Below are 17847 nucleotides of genomic sequence, written 5' to 3'. Positions count from 1 at the left end.
GCATTTTTGAAGTTGAGGAAAATCACTTGTTCAATGGCATTTGTCCAAAATGACCTATAATGTATCCTCATATCACATGCACATAAAAGTTGAATTTTCTCTTCCTACAAACATCAAAGTTGAATTAGACATATTTAATTTGATTGTGAAACTTGGAAATCTTTCATCTCATAAAAACTGAGCAAGTTATAGTCTTGGGAAGTTAACCTCCAAATTAGGGTTTAGACAAAATGACCTATAAACTTTCACAATAAAAAATGATTCTACAAGCACAACTAGCTCTAGACCTCAACATGAAAGTTGTTTGGAATGTCATTTAGAGAAACATTTCTCTTGGAATCATTTTGATATGACAAAAATTATAGGAGATAGGGTCTAGGGAACCCAGCTTTGATCAGATGAATTCCTCTAGTCAACCACCATTTTACCAACTTGCTAACTTGCAATTCTCTTGACCTTTAGGGCTCATGGGAGATCATATATGCATAAGATGATGAATTTTGAAGTATAACCTAAATTATTTGATAAATTGTTGAAGAAACTTGTTGAAGAAGTCACACAAGATGCCTAGATGAATTAGGGTTTCCAAGGCAAACCATATCCAAACTCTTGATGGTTACTTGATCAAACTAATATGTGAAGCTCATGGGAATTCATATATGATGCCTAGAGCCATAGTAGACCACTTCCTGATTGAGCTCCTTGCATTGAGGGTCTTAAACCCTAGATATGAGCTTGATGAATCAAAGGTGAGCATGTGCACTACCTACAAAAGAATTAGACAAATCGAGACTCTCGGGGGATGAAAAGGTCGCGCATAGGATAGGCTACGACTTTAAAAATAACTGGGGGGACTAGAGGGATTCCGTGAAAATAAATCGATGGAAAGACTCAGCCGGGGAACGAAAGGAACATCTGCAGGGGAAACGGGTGGATCAGAACAAAGCTGAAATACTCGAACCAAGCAGGAAATAACGATTTCACTAAGGAAATGCACGCTCAAACTCAACTGGGGAAGAAAAGATCTTCAACACAGGAGGAGCAGAAGTCTATTATCCATTACCGGTTATTGGGTAAAGGGATAACAAAAATCTGACAAGGAGAACATCCGTTACCGGTAAGGTAGACATATCAAGGATGACTCGCTGAAGGCAACCAGGAGTTGTACTCATTACCAGTTACTAGGTAAGAATAAACTGTTGGGGAAAATACAAAATAGGGTTTACAACTACCGGTTACTGGGCAGAAAACCAAAGAGAGAGAATATTCGTCACTGGTTAAAGTGAAAATATCAAGGATAAACTCGAAGGAAAGAAAATCTGCCATCGGTTATGATGAACATATCAATGATATACTTGCCTGGGGAATCTAGGGAGAATATCCGTCACCGGTTAAGATGAACATATCAAGGATAAATTGCCTGACAAAATAGGAATTACATCTATCAAATGCTGGATAGAATACTGAAAAGAGAATACCCGTCATCGGTTAGGATGAACATATCAAGGATAGACTCAGAGGGGAGAAATAGGAATTGTATCTATCAGTTACTAGATAGAATACCAAAAAGAGAATATCCATCATCGGTTATGATGAACATATCAAGGATAGACTCTGCAACGAGGAGAAGAGCATGATTTACAACTACTGATTACTGAGCAGAAGACCGCAAAGAGAAGGAAACCCGTCATCGGTTAGGATGAACATATCAAGGATTAACCTTGTGGGGAATAAAATAGGGATTACAACTACCTTTTTACTGGGTAGAAAACTAAAAAGAGAATATTCATCACCAGTTAAGATGAATATATCAAGGATAAACTCACAACAGGGGAAGAAAATATTTGTCATCGGTTAGGATGAACATATCAAGGACATACTTCCTGGGGAAACGTGGACACGAATCCGCTGGAGAAACAAAGGTTGTTCTTGTCCGGTATTGGGCAGAAGTAACAAACATGAGAAGAATATTACTAGTTACTGGGTAATAGGCTCTCAGGGGACCAAAAGCTTCTATCTAGATGAGATCTGGAAAGAAAAGGTCAATCAAAGGACTCAACCTAATGAGGATATAACCCAAGGGGAGTGGTTCCATCCAGATAATCAACTGGGGAGGAAACTGAAATAATAATAATCCACGAGGAAATAACTCAGTGGGGAAAGGAGAAAGGTTAAAGTTTTTCTGCTTATTGGGATGACACTCTATAATTGAAAGAGGAAAGATACACCAAATCTGCACGGGGAAAAAGATATATCGCCATAGCAGAGGATCAAAATCAATGAATCACAAAGTGAAATGATGCAATAATGAAATTTATGAATATGTATATGTATATGTATATATGATGATCATGCTGACAAAACAATCACAAAGGATACAACTGTCACTGATCTGGATCATCGATATAACTCTCGGCCACTCTAAACAAGAGGAAAACAACTGCTGGAGAAAAGATCAAACAACTCGAAGGCTCAACCCTGGATGGGGATGAAAGGAGAGGATCTGCTAAGGAAGCTGCTACAAAGTCTGCAGGGAATTTTAGGTCAACACTATGTCAAATGGGAGACATCCCTACAGGGGATAACACAATAGCTGCTCAGAATCAAGGAGCAATTCTGACGACTTGTGGAGAAACAAAATTATGCCGAAACCATACAAATTACTGGAATAACGCGCCTACAACTGGCCAACAAACTCGGTTGGGGAAACGAACAAACTCAGCTAGGGATGTCATCAAACTCGGTTGCCGAAAAGCTGTTGAAATGTTGCTGAGGATGAAAAAAAAGAGTCACGCCAACTGCTTGGGGAGAACCAATAATGCTCCTCACTTAGGGATTACCGTTTTTTCAAACTGCTGTTGATATTTCTTTAAATGAGATTGATTCCTTAAAAAAATTTCTTTTATATATTTAAGAAAATATGGTTTTAATTTAAAATTCAATTTAAAAAATGATCATAATAAAAGTTTAAATTCATTTGGCTGAATAACAAATAAGAGTAGAAACAATTGGATAAAAAGCTCAACTTTATTTAATAGAATGGTAGTCTGTAAATGACAAGACTCCATAGATCTTTACAAAAGTTGAAAACTGGTAATTTAAATGGAAAAGGGCTACATTAAATACAATGATCAATAATCCTTCTACCAACTCTTGACGTCCACTGTGCTCTTGGCGTCGGCTGGGAATGATGAATCAGAACCAAACGTTCTGCTCAAGAAAGTCTTCAAAATTTAAGATCAACAGGATGCAGTTGCTTGCCATAGTCCCTAATTTTGTATAAATTGCCCAAAGGTGGGGTACTTAATTTATCGGGATAACTTTTTTTCCTGTTTTTATGTCTCTAATTTTTTCCTGGATCGCCCTTTCGGGTTCAATCCACCGAGACACTCATTTTTGCCTAAGCCACCTTTTTAGGTTTTCAACTTAGAGAGTTGTTCTTTTCTCTTTAGGTGAAGTATTTCTTGACTACATCTACGTTCACATGACAAGTGAACTCTTCACCATCCATAGTTGTAAGAATCAAAGCAGCGCCTGAAAAGGCTCTCTTAACAACATATGGGCCTTCATAATTAGGAGTCCATTTTCCCCTAGAATCTGGTTTGAAAGATAGAATCTTCTTGAGCACAAGGTCACCTTCTCTGAATACACGAGGTCTGACCTTTTTATCAAAAGCTTTCCTCGTTCTCTGCTAATATAACTGACCATGACACATTGAAGTTAACCTCTTCTCTTCAATCAAATTCAGTTTGTCATATCTTGTCTGACACCATTCAGCCTCAATCAACTTGGCTTCCATCAATACATGAAATGATGGGATCTCAACCTCTACCGGGAGCACAACTTCCATACCATAAACAAGTGAGAAAAGGGTTGCCCCTGTTGAAGTGCGAATGGATGTACGATACCCTTGCAAGGCAAATGGGAGCATCTCATGCCAATCTTTATACGTCACAACCATTTTCTGAATGATCTTACTTGGCAAAGAGCTTAGGTCTATAGGGAGAAGACTTATGATGTGCGATCTTGAAGTCTTTGCAAAGAGCTTCCACCATATTATTGTTCAAGTTTGATCCATTATCAGTAATGATCTTACTTGGCACACCATATCGGCATATGATCTGATTCTTGATAAACCTCATAACAACTTGCTTGGTTACATTCGCATACGATGCCGCTTCAACCCGTTTTATGAAGTAGTCAATTGTCACCAAAATGAAATGATGTCTATTCGTAGCTTTAGGCTCAATCATGCCAATCATATCAATTCCCCACATGGAGAAGGGCCATGGAGAGGAAATAACGTTCAACAGTGTCGGAGGAACATGAATCTTATCTGCATATATTTGACACTTGTGGCACTTCTTCACAAATTTGAAACAGTCAGATTCCATTGTCAGCCAATAATAACCTGCTCGCAACATCTTCTTAGCCATAGCATGTCCATTAGAATGAGTACCAAAGGAACCTTCATGGACTCCAGTCATCAATAGGTCTACTTCGTGTCTATCCACGCATCTGAGCAGAACCATATCGAAGTTTCTCTTGTAAAGCACATCACCATTCAGGTAGAAATTGCCGGCTAATCTTCTCAAAGTCTTCTTATCTTTCAAAGATGCCCCTAACGGGTAAATCTGACTTTGGAGAAAACATTTGATATCAAAATACCACAGCTTCTCATCTTTGACCTCTTCAACAGCAAACATATGAGTTGGCCTATCAAGACGCATCACAGTCAAATTAGGAACTTCATTCTAATATTTTACCACAATCATCGAAGCCAACGTTGCAAGAGCATCTGCCATCCGGTTTTCATCTCGAGGGATATGATGAAGCTCAACCTTTGTAAAGAAAGTTAAAATCCTCCTCGCATAATCTTTATAATCAAACTGGGTTGATTCATCTCCCATTCACCTTTGATCTGGTTTACAACCAAATCTGAATCTCCATAGACGTCCAAATACTTTTTTCTGAGATCAATGGCCTGTTCAAGCCCCATAATGCAAGCTTCATACTCATCCATGTTGTTTGTGCACTTGAAAGTCAATCTAGCTGTAAATAGAAAATGCATGCCTTGAGGAGTAATAATCACTGCCCCAATGCCATTACCATATTGATTAACAGCTCCATCAAATATCATGCCCCAACGGGAAGCAGGTTCTGGCCCTTCTTCAAGCAATGGTTCATCACAATCTTTCATTTTCAAGTACAAAATCTCTTCATCAGGAAAATCGTATTGTACTGACTGATAATCTTCAATAGGTTGGTGAGCCAAATGGTCAGCCAAGACATGACCCTTGATTGCTTTTTAAGATCAGTATTCAATATCATACTCTGATAACAACATCTGCCAACGGGCAATCCTCCCAATTAAAGCAAGCTTCTCAAAAATATACTTGATTGGATCCATTTTGGATATCAACCAAGTGGTATGGTTCAACATATACTGGCGCAGACGCTTAGCAGCCCAAGCCAATGTGCAACAAGTCTTTTCAAGTATAAAATACCGAGTCTCACCATCGGTGAATTTCTTACTGAGGTAGTAAAATACATATTCTTTCTTTCCAGTCTCATCTTGCTGACCAAGAACACAACCCATACTTTTATCAAGCACAGTCAAATAAATGATCAATGGTCTTCCTTCAAAAGGTGGAAATAGAATTAGAGGCTCAAGCAGATACTCTTTGATACTATCAAAAGCTTTCTGGAAGTCTTCGGTCCAATCACAAGACTGATCTTTCCGAAGAAGCTTGAATATATGAGCACATGTGGCAGTCATGTGTGAAATGAATCTTGAGATATAATTCAAGCGGCCGAGAAAACCTCTGACTTGCTTTTCAGTTTTGGGCGCAGGCATCTCTTGTATTGCTTTGACCTTGGCAAGATCAACTTCAATACCTTTCTCGTTGACAATAAAGCCCAACAACTTACCAGAACGAACACCAAATGTACACTTATTGGGATTCAAGCGGAGTTTATACTTCCTCAAACGCTGGAATAACTTCAACAAATGCTTAACATGTTCCTTTTCATCAATGGATTTGTAAATCATATCATCAACATATACTTCGATATCTTTATGCATCATATCATGAAAAAGAGTAGTCATTGCCCTTTGGTAAATTGCACCAACATTCTTTAAACTGAAAGGCATCACTCTATAACAGAATGTTCCCCAGGGTGTAATGAACATGGTCTTTTCCATATCTTCGAGTGCCATCTTGATCTTATTATAACAGGAAAATCCGTCCATAAGCGAAAAGACTTTGAACTTAGCTGTATTGTCTACCAACATATCAATGTGTGGCAGAGGGAAATCATATGTCGGCTTGGCTTCATTCAAATCTCTATAGTCGACACACATACGTACTTTTCCATCCTTCTTCGGAATAGGTACAATATTGGTTGTCCATTGCGGATACTCAGCGATAACAAGGAAACTGGCATCAATCTGCTTCTGCACTTCCTCTTTGATCTTCACTGCCATATCAGGACGAGTTCTCCTCAACTTCTGCTTGACTGGCGGGCACCCTGGCTTCAACGGTAATCTATGCTTCACAATATCAGAATCCAAACCAGGCATGTCTTGGTAGGACCAAGCAAACACATTTGAATACTCTCGGAGAAGATCAATCAACCCCTTCTTAATCTCTGGTTACAGCCGAGACCCAACCTTAAATTCCTTCACATCATCCTCGGAACCTAAGTTGACTAACTCAATCTACTCTTTGAATGACTAAATGGCTTTTTCCTCGTGCTCAAGTAGACGAGACAGTTCATCAGATACTTCTACATCACTTTCTTCCTAGGCCTCAAACACAGGGAATTCAAAGTTCGGAGAAGGAGTAGGATCATTGTATTCAATGGGTTTAGAAAACAACCTGCATAATGATTTGATATTTGATTTTAGAGAAGTGAATTGTGACCAAATATTATACAGATGGATAAACTATATTTATTGATTTATGTTTTTTCTGATTACCATTTTCAAAAAAGCGAAAAGTAAAAATAAAACATCATAGATGTGGATGAATCGAATTAAATTTTATTGAAGATCAAATTTGAAAATGCCTAAACAATGTTCACTTCTCCCTTAGGCATAGGAGAAGGATTTTCAAAAAAACAAATAAAAGCAATTACTTAGATCGATGCACAATAATAGGAACATCAACAGCAGTCCAATTGCCGTAAGCTTTTCCATGCGTCACAAAATTGGTGCAGTCTTTGTTTTCATCACCCTCGGTCACAGTAGCTAAGTGTTGTTCGTTACCATGAATGAACCCTCCGCTACGGAAACTGGGTTGCACATTAATCGATCACCATTTTCACTATATTTTCGTTACTTATCCGACAAGAAACCAAGGATTTTGAGACACTGTGTACGCATTATGGTACCTTTAAAGTTAATTTTCATTTCCGTAAGTTATTTAAGTAATTTTATTAATTGTCAGTTTTATTTTATATTTTCGTGATTTTACGCGTAGGACGTTTGTGTTTTTGTCCAACAGGTCCAGGTGGAAGAACCGAGGAACTCAGAGCGAGACAGTGCGGAATTCCGGCAAGCAAAGGAATGAAAAAACCCCGGTGCAGGATGCCTGACATGGCCACCCATTTCAGGCCTTATCCTCAACCGTGTTAAGCCCCATGGGCGTTTCAAGTGAAGCAGTGAGCTGGCATGGGAAGAGATGGAAACAACTTTCTTAAATGAGTATTTTCCTGCATCAGTATTTATGAGAAAAAGGTATGAAATCTTGAACTTCAAACAGAAAGATGGTGAGTCTTTGGGAGATACCTACAAAAGATTCAAAAGAGTCCTGGTAGCGTGCCCAACTCATAATATGGATCAGACTGAACAAATATAGATGTTTGTGAATGGGCTGAAAATAAAGATAAAATAGTTAATTGATACATCAGTCGGTGGCTCAACAAATTTCTCAACAGCCACCGATATTAAAAGGATCATTGAAGCGATAGTCGCAAATGAGCATCTAGAATTATATGATAGGTGTATAAGAAAACCTGAAGGAGTCATTCACCTGAAAGTAGAAGCAAATAAAATCCATTTGGAAGATACAGTCGCTGCTGAAGTAGAGAAGAAATTGAAAGTGATGAATGTAGGTACTCAACAGGTAGCTCAAATTCAACCTGCTCAGACCATCACTTGGGAAATATGTAATGGACCTCACCATACTGTGTATTTCTTTGCAACTCCTCAACAAATTAAAGAGATAAAATTCTTAAAGTAGAATAACCCCTACTCTAACACTTATAATCCAGGTTGGAAGAATCATCCAAACTTCTCTTGGAAAGATTAGAAGGGGAATGTTCCACAACAGGGTCAAGGTCAATATCAGACTCAATATCAACAACAACAAACTCCAAGGAAAGCGGACTGGGAGATTTCCATTAAAAACATGGCAGCTCAAAATAGGAAATTTGAAAAAGAGACAAGAAACAATCAGAAAAACACCACCGCCTCTCTAAAGAGTCTTGAAGTTCAACTGGGGCAGATAACACAACAACTAGCAAGTTCTCAAACACCAGGTTCCTTACCAAGTGAAACAGTTCAAAATCCGAGAGGTCAAGAGAATACTAGTATTGTCACGACGAAAAAGAAAAAGGATGCTAAAAAGAAAAAAATTATATCACTGGTCGAGCCGATTGCAGAGGAAATTGAATGTTATTGAAGACCAGAAGCTAGAAGAAGATACAGAATCTCACTATCAAGTAGGCTTAATCAGAACAGAGGCGAGAAGGCAAAGTAACATGCCAACATCAGAGAAATATGCAGGAAGGCCCTCTTGACTCTCATCACTTCCATTAGCCACCCTGAATGGAAAGACTCTCATCTCCATTCCAAAAACTAAGAGAAAGAAAACAAAACGAAAACATGGTAAGGAGATGAAACGTTAAAAAGGACTTGTGGCACAAAGGAATCCATACGGATGAAAGAGACAGCTTCCTAGTTTTGGACCTAGGTGCAACAAGGTTTGGAGGTTGAAGTACCCCCAAAACAAGGGGAATGAATCGTCGAGCCACGCGACGTTAAACGAAGCGCTTCATGGGAGGCAACCCACGCGTTACTAGTTCTAATTATTGTTTGTGTTTGTTTGTTATTTTAGGTTTTCACAGTGCCTTGCATAAAAAGGTGAAGGTACTCACATGGAAAAGGTTGAAAAAATTGAATTTCGTGTGGGCATGTTGCACTTTCCTCCCCATCCCCCTCAGTGGGGCACTGTGAGTCACCCTCCTTCTATACTATTCTAAAACATTGAGGTCAATGTTTAGTTCAAATGTGGGAGAGGTTTTCCTATGTTTTTTACATTTATTTTTGTTTTATTTTATGTTTTATTTGATTAGTTCCCAATTTTTACCATTCACATTTGGTTTATTTTTACTGTCGGGTATCATCTGTTGCATGTATTTCGGGTTCTTGGTATTATAATGGGATGAGGTAATGATCAATAGTGGTAGTGGATAAAATGATCACTCCACTTACTCTTGCTTGTTGTGAAGGATCTTCTCAGAAAGTCGATACTGCTGAAGAAAAGATCGGACGCAATTTCTAAAGCTCAACTAACGTAGGTTCCCTGTGCATTCCGAGTTAAGTAAGAAGCCACACCATACTCGAAGTACCGTGGATGCTGTCAAGCTTTACCTAACATGGTGAGTGCATAAAAGGCCAAACACATTTGTCATCATGAGCGATATTCAGGTATGTCTTTATCATACTGACTTTGCGTAGGTTCTCTGGGAGTTTCACTTCATGTATACACACACTGAGGAACGTTGTTTAATTATAACCCTGAGCCTTTCTAGCCATCGCGTTAATGTTATCCTTTGTTAACCCCATTTGAGCATGTATACATTGATTGTTTAACCCCGTAAATGTACCCCCGCGGCCAAAACACTTCCTTACCCTGTTCGGAGTTAAGTTGATATTATTAAAGTTGTGTTGAAATTCTAAGTTTGGGGTAAAACCCCATAAGTTTCAAAAGCAAAGGTGAGTGCGAAAAAAAAAGAGAATCAATCGAGAAAATAAACTTGAGGGTTCAAAAGAAGCACTGGCCAAAGAAGGGCACTCGATTGAAAAACAAGTATAGCAAAGAAAAACCCGAGCTAAAAAAATAATAATAGAGGAAAAGAAAGAATACGAACAAACACAGTGAAAATAATAGTAACATTGACTCTGAACCAAAAACCACTTGTTCTCCGTTTTGTTTGGAATATCCACACCATAACACAAGCCCCGTTATAACCCGAAAGACCTCAAAAAATGTGTGTTATGTGTAGTTGATATGAAAGGAGAAACTATTCAAACTTGTGAGTTGATATTGCATATTCTGAATTGGGAGTGAAAACACTTTAACCCCGAGAGACGTGGTGAGAGTGTGATGTAAGTTGACAGGTGAAGCAGTACCTCGATGAGGAAGTGCGGCAGAAAACTCATTAGGAAAAGCAGGAACTATAAAAGGGAGATGAAGGCGTTGGCGAAAGATCTCAGCAATATCATGGTAAGAATACAAATTTTGGGGAAGTGACACTTTGTCGTATAGGACATTACTTGAGGACAAGCAATGAGCTAAGTTTGGGGTTATGATCGGTCACCATTTTCACTATATTTTCTTTGCTTATCCGACAAGAAACCAAGGATTTTGAGACACTGTGTACACATTATGGTACCTTTAAAGTTAATTTTCATTCCCATAAGTTATTTAAGTAACTTTAGTAATTGTCAATTTTACTTTATGTTTTCGTGATTTTACGCGTAGGATGTCTGTGTTTTTGTCCAACAGGTCCAGGTGGAAGAACAGAGGAACTCAGAGCGAGACAGTGCAGAATTCCGGCAAGCAAAGGAATGGAAAAACCCCGGTATAGGAGGCCTGACACGGCCATCCGTGTCATGCCTTATTCTCAACCGTTTTAAGCCCCATGGGCGTGTCAAGTGAAGTAGTGAGCTGACACATCCACCTGTGTCAGCTGACATGGGTCGTGTCAGCCCAAGCCCAAAATTTTCCATTTTCATCGGGTTTTTGATCATCGGGCTTGTAGAGAGATTTTTGGACATGTCCACCTATTGCTTGGAATTTTCACCATATAAGAGAACCTTCTGCCAAAGAAAAGATCATATTGGAACAAGGTAAAACACATTATTGTCAAGCAATCAAGTATTATACAGAGCAAGGAGTTCGGAGAGCTGAAGGTTTTCATGAGAGGAAGCGATTGAAGATCAAAGTCATCCAAATACTTGTAATGTGTAATTTTTATGTTACATTTGTTTTGAACAATATGAGTAGCTAAACCCCCCAATGCCAGGGGGTGTCCCTGATTTAGAATTGTAACGAATTTGAGTATACTTTTGAATTTATAATATTATTCTTACGGTAACCTTTTGATGTGTTTAATGTTTTTCTTTTTCGTACCAATCGAGATTATTCTGTGGTTATCAATTAGGCTGGACCGCCATTGATAAGGTTTTCATAAGGTTACTCTGCAGTAGACATCACCTAGGACTAGGGATACCCTGTATGAACCAGAGTGTTCTTGATATAATAAAGCTTAACTTCACCTTAATTGCCTATGGACATAAAAATTAGGGTAGATTGATTAAAGGTTTTCTCACCAAGGACTTGGGATAAAATACCCTTGAGAACTGGTAGTAATTGATATTTGTTGATGCAATAGTGACTCAGAGTTGTTACAGGGATAAATCATACACCTTCCCTGGCATTGTTCCTCTTACCTTGCAAACCCTTATTTTCATTCTTATTTGTCGTTGTCTTTATTTTTATAATTTTGAATCTAAAAACCCAATTCATACTTTTTGTTTAATTGAATGATAATTTGAACTCGATATTGACGTGCAGTCCTTGAGATCGACATTCGGGGAATTTCCCTGTCATTACTATAATAAGAAAAATAGTACACTTGCTACTTTTCCGATCACACATCTTCAGCTCTAACCACAGATGAACCTCATTGGAAACCCAAACCAGCTCTGCTCTTGTTGTCAGTGACCTCTACCATCTGTCCCCACTGGTCAGAAATATCATCTTCAATAATCTTCTGAGCATCTTTGAATGAGGACATAGGTGCCCAACTCTCTTTTCCTCAGCAATAGGTTGAGCTTAGAAAGGAGTTCCAATCTCATCCTCAGCTTCTACATAAGAGAAAGACGACAGGTGGCTAACCAACAAAGCCTTTTCCCCGCCAACAATACCCAACTTACCATTCTTGACAAACTTCAGTTTCTGATGTAGCGTTGAAGTAACGAATCCTGCCTTATGTATCCATGGCCTTCCTAATAAGAAGCTATAGGCCGGGTGGATATCCATTACCTGGAAAGTAATTTGGAAATCACTCGGACCTATCTTCACAGGAAGGTCCACTTCACCGATCACCGTCTTGCGAGTACATTTAATGAAGAACCGGTGTCAACCAATACATTTGACAGAGCATCCTCCTTGCAATTCATTGAAATGTGTAGAGCCAAGTTATGATTTCTTCCCTCCTCAGAGAGGTCTTCATCGCAAAAGCTAAGATTGTTGCAGAAAGTGATGTTAGCGACAATATGATCGAATTGATACACTGTAACATCATGCTCCACGTAAGCTTGTTCTAATACTTTTTGCAATGCTTCTCTGTGCGCTTCAGAGTTCATAAGCAGAGACAACATTGAAATCTTGGAGGGAGTTTGGAGCTACTGCTCCACCATATTAAATTCGCTCTTTTTGATCAAACGAAGCACCTCATCATCATTGTTAGGCTTCAAACCGCTCGATTCACCAGACTGACATCTTGGAGCACTAACAGGATCTTCTGCGGGCACTTCAACCTTCTTATTGACTGAACCATCTTACACATTCTTTGGGAACACCGACCCTAAAACTCGATCGTTATGGGTCACCTTCGCAACATCAGCAATGCTCACAATAGAACTAGTCGTAGGCAAAGGAACCTCTCGACCATTCTCTAACATGGTAGCATTATACTGATACAGATCAACCTTATCGGAATCATACAGGATGGGGCCCGTTAACCGTATAACCAACGATGATACCGATTTATTGCTGACATTGTTACTGCTGCTGCTGTCGAACCAGATTATTACCCTCTTCGGAGTCTTGAATACCGGAACTATAACATTCACACCATTATCCACGTGACAGGACTGTAAAATCTGAATCATACCCTCGTCCATCAACCTCTGGATGTCTCTCTTCACAATCACACAACCTCGAGGATTGACACTGCAGATTGCACAACCATCATGGTCATGCTCACAATCACTCACCAAACAGATATCCTTGTGCATCGTCACCAAGGACCTTCTAATGAAGCGGATATCAAATACCTTGAACTCCCCAAGAAAGCCATCTACCATGTTGACAGAAGGGTTACCATGAGCAGGTAGTGGATTAACTTTGACATTAGGCGCATGGTCCTCAAAGGACACCATTCCACTCTTTACCAGCTTTTGGACTTCATACTTCAAGGGGTAGCAATTCTCGATATCATGGCCAGGAGCCCCTTGGTGAAAGGCACAGTAAAGCTCTGGCTTGTACCACCATGGAAGTGGTTCAGGAATCCGTGGAGGATTTCTTGGTTGCAAAAGGTTCTTGAGAACCAATGATGGATACAGTTCAGCATAAGACATAGGAGTCGGGTCGAAAGAGACCTTTTTCCTCTCAGAGTTTTGTTGTTGTTGTTGATGATTGTTGATATTGTTGTTGTTGTAGGTGTTTGTTTGTTGTGGTGGCTGTTGTTGACGTTGTTGTTGAATTGGTGTTGATTGATTGTTAGAAAATACCGGAATGACAGATGATACTTGATGATGGTATTGATGGGGTTATTGGCTTCTTCTGACATGAGGCCTCATATGCCTCCCAACAGATACTGCATTGGTCTCGTTCTCTTTCTTTCTGGAAAACCCACTGCCATACTTCTTACTAGACGAAACCTCCTCTTTAGACAACCGTCCCTCTCGGACACCTTCTTCTAACCTCATCCCCATATTTACCATTTTGGTAAAATCACTGGGGGCACTGGCAATCATGTACTCATAGTAAAATGATCTCAGGGTCTTGAGAAAAATCTTGGTCATCTCTTTTTCTTCCAAAGGAGGAGTAATTTGAGCGGCAAGATCTCTCCATCGCCGAGCATACTCTTTAAATGTCTCTTTGTCCTTTTGAGATAATGACCTTAACTGGTCCCTATTCGGTGCAATATCCACATTATATTTGTATTGCTTCACGAAAGCCTCACCCAAATTGTTGAATATGCGGATACTTGCATTATCCAAACCCATGTACCACCTCAGAGAGACACCAATCAGACTGTCTTGGAAATAATGAATCAGTAATTGATCATTATCAGTATGCGTTGACATCTTTCTAGCATACATGACGAGATGACTAAGCGGACAAGTATTCCCTTTGAACTTTATCGGGATTTTCACTTTAGGAACCAAGCAAGGTTCCATAACACTCTTACCAAACAAATCTTTTCCCTTCAGGGTCTTCAACTCCTTTCGCAGCTCAAGTAATTGGTCTTTCATTTCATCCATGTTTTCATAAACATATGTTCCCTCATACGGCTCGGAATGATAGATGGTATCCTCAACACGGGGTAAAGTATGAACAACCGGTGGCAGCACAGACATGACTGGGATAGATGCCGACATGGAAGCAAAAGTAAGCGCAAAACCTTTAGGCACAAAGTTAGGCGGCATTCCCTATAGGAATCCGGCAGGCATGGTAGGCGCAAAGTGAGTAGTAGCAGGAATGGTAGAGGTGGCAACCTCTGAAATGATCGTCCTCTGAGTAGGAGGAGTTGCAGGCATTGGAGATGATTGAATCTGAGCATCTAACACTAACTCCATCATGGAAGTCAGGCGGGAGATCTCGTCCTTAAGTCTCTATTCTCTTTCTCTAGATGTTCCATGACTCTTGGAGCATTGGCGCGGATATTGTATCGATGAGTCAGCTTGGCTGAAGCACAGAAGAATAACCAATAAGACATCTGGCGAAAGAGAAACCTGTTTATGCAAATGATGCATGAAATGCAATGCTTGATTGTTTTTATTTTCAAGGAACTTACTGTTTCATTTGCAAATATATAAATAATAACAATTGCATAATTTGATTGACCATAAAATCTCTTTTATTTATATAATTGGAAGGATTACACTGAGTACAATTTCAAAAACCAAAATACAAAATACAAGAGAAAAGATGACTAATCATCCTAAGGATCCCTAACAACAATGTTAGAAGATCGGGCCGCAGGCGCGTACTTCCTTCGGATGCGTCGAATCTCGGACTCAAAAGAAGTCTTCATCTGAGCCTTCTCAAGGACAAGATGATCAACAATCTTCTTCCAAGCAACGAAAGGCTGAGGCATACTAGAGGAAGATGAAACCTCTGGCTCTCTCTGTCTCTTCATTACTCGGTCTTCAAGAAGCTCAATAAGTGCATATTTTTCCTTAGACTCAAGCTGCAACTCTTCATGCTTTCTACTCAAAGCATGGAAACACTCTTCCAACATATCCTTTTCTTGTTTCATCTTGGTGAGTGCGTCTTCCAACTCCTCTACATCTTGGTTATAGAGAGTTAATGGCTCAACCATAACCATAGACATAGGTCTCTCACAAGCATAAGGCATCTCCAATTCCAAAACTCTCTTCTTCACCCAAAGAGTGTAAGCTTCCAAAGCTACACAATTGCACGGACCAAGCTCGGATCTTCCTTTCCTATGGACATTATGCCAAGCATGCACAATCTTCTGCTTCAAATGTTGGGGATCTTTACCCTCTTGATAGAAAAGACCTTCTAACAAAGTGTTATTAGGTTTATCTCTCAAGGGGAACCCAAGTTGACGACGAGCCAAAGCAGGGTTGTAGTTGATTCCTTCTTGTGTACCAATGAGAGGCACATTATAGAACTCACCACAACTATCAATAATATCCAAACTACTCAATAAAGAATCATACCAAACTATATCATCATTAGTGAGAGACATAAGTCTCTGAGACCACCTTAGACATTGTTTGTTCTCCATAAAAGTAGGCGTCTGAGGCAAGTGCAAAATAAACCGCTTGTACAGAAGAGGAACACATCACACAATCGTCCCACCACCTTTTGAACTCCTTAGATGCAACGTGAAGTACATATCACCCAACAGAGTAGGCACGTGATTCCCAATCAAGAAGATTCTAATGGCGTTAACATCCACAAAACCGGAAATGTTAGGGAACAAAGCTAAACCATAGATAAGCAACACAAAGATAGCTTCAAAAGCATCCACACTACCGGCTTGAGAAAAGGTAGTAGCTTCCTTGATGAGGAACTCAGAAGTCAATCCAAACAATCCCCCTTTCTTCACCCAATGAGCCTCAATCTCAGACTTCTTCAGATGAAGAGCTTCATCTATAATATGAGATCTGAGAATCTCTTCCAATCCATTAAAGGGAACTTTGCTAGAAACAGGCATTCCCAAGAGATGGGCATACTCCTCCAACATAGGCACAAGCTGATAATCAGGAAAAGTGAAACAATGGTAGAGAGGGTCATAAAACTGAACCAACACACTCAAGAGTCCTTCAACCATATCAGCACATAAAATAGACAAAAGCTTCCCATGACGTTGCTTGAAGTCCAAGGGATCTAATACAAAAGATGACAACCTCCTTAATTCTTTCAAATCTGGACATCTGAAACTGTACTTCTTAGTGTTCCTTCGTCCATAATCCATGGTCTGAAAATATTTGCAAACAAGACCTCAGTTCCTTGAAATTATTTTTTGTGTGATAAATGTTATGATGTGCATGAATGCATGAGTGCAACAACCACAAATAAGGTATCACACACAAGGAAAACAAACAAAGGTCAAGGGATGAATCGAGTCATTGTCAAGATCAATCATCCATTTTGGTGGATTGTGGTTTTCACCTTATCAACACCCAAGATCCATTGATATTGACAAGACTTGATTGGATCAACCAAGAATCAAGGGTTTGTTTTGAGTCACGAGCAAGGAGTCTGGGTAAGAACCATCCCAAAGGAGTGAACTAAGGATAAAAACCTGTAGATCATGTTCTAAAAAGTTCCCAGAGTCTTAATTCCATCCATCGGATATTACAGGTTAGGATGAATGACTCATCAACCCATAATATTCTAAAGAGAAACTCGTCTGCATGTAGTATCGTGTAACAACTCTTATCAAGTCTACACCTGAACAGTCTCTGCACTACGTCCTAAATAGGCCAAGAGGGGTTAAATATTCTACAGTCCCCAGCTTCTCAGACCCCAAATCAGAGATAGTAATACCTAACCACAAAGAACTTGTGTGACATTCATAACTCCAAAAGGGTCTCCACTGAGTAGATGGTTCTCAAGCCAACTTGTTAAGGACTACTCCACACAAGTCGAACATGACTATACCATCTTCCTATCTTAATTGCATTAAAGTTTGGATTAGAACTTATCTCACCACTCAGAGATCACCAAGCACAACAAGCAGATTATATCATACAAACAAATATACATACATCAAATATACAATTATATACACACAAAAAAGTAGGCTAAACCCACTAGAGACTACTCCCCAGCAGAGTCGCCACTTAATTTCTATAGCGGTGAATTCATGACCATCAAGCTATGGATAAGCTAGACGTCAATAAAACCAGAGTCGTCATCGCGCTTTTATTGTTTCCAAGGGAAAAGTACGAACAAAACCCAAAAGAGAAGAAGTTTTTAAATTAAAACTAATAAAACGCCAGAGATTACAGGTAAGGGGGTTGGTTACACAAAGGGAAGGTGTTAGGCACCCAAAGTGTCCTAGGTA

Source organism: Lathyrus oleraceus, chromosome 4 (genome assembly GCF_024323335.1).
Source record: "Lathyrus oleraceus cultivar Zhongwan6 chromosome 4, CAAS_Psat_ZW6_1.0, whole genome shotgun sequence".
Taxonomy (NCBI): domain Eukaryota; kingdom Viridiplantae; phylum Streptophyta; class Magnoliopsida; order Fabales; family Fabaceae; genus Lathyrus; species Lathyrus oleraceus.
This window is presented reverse-complemented; position numbering follows the sequence as displayed.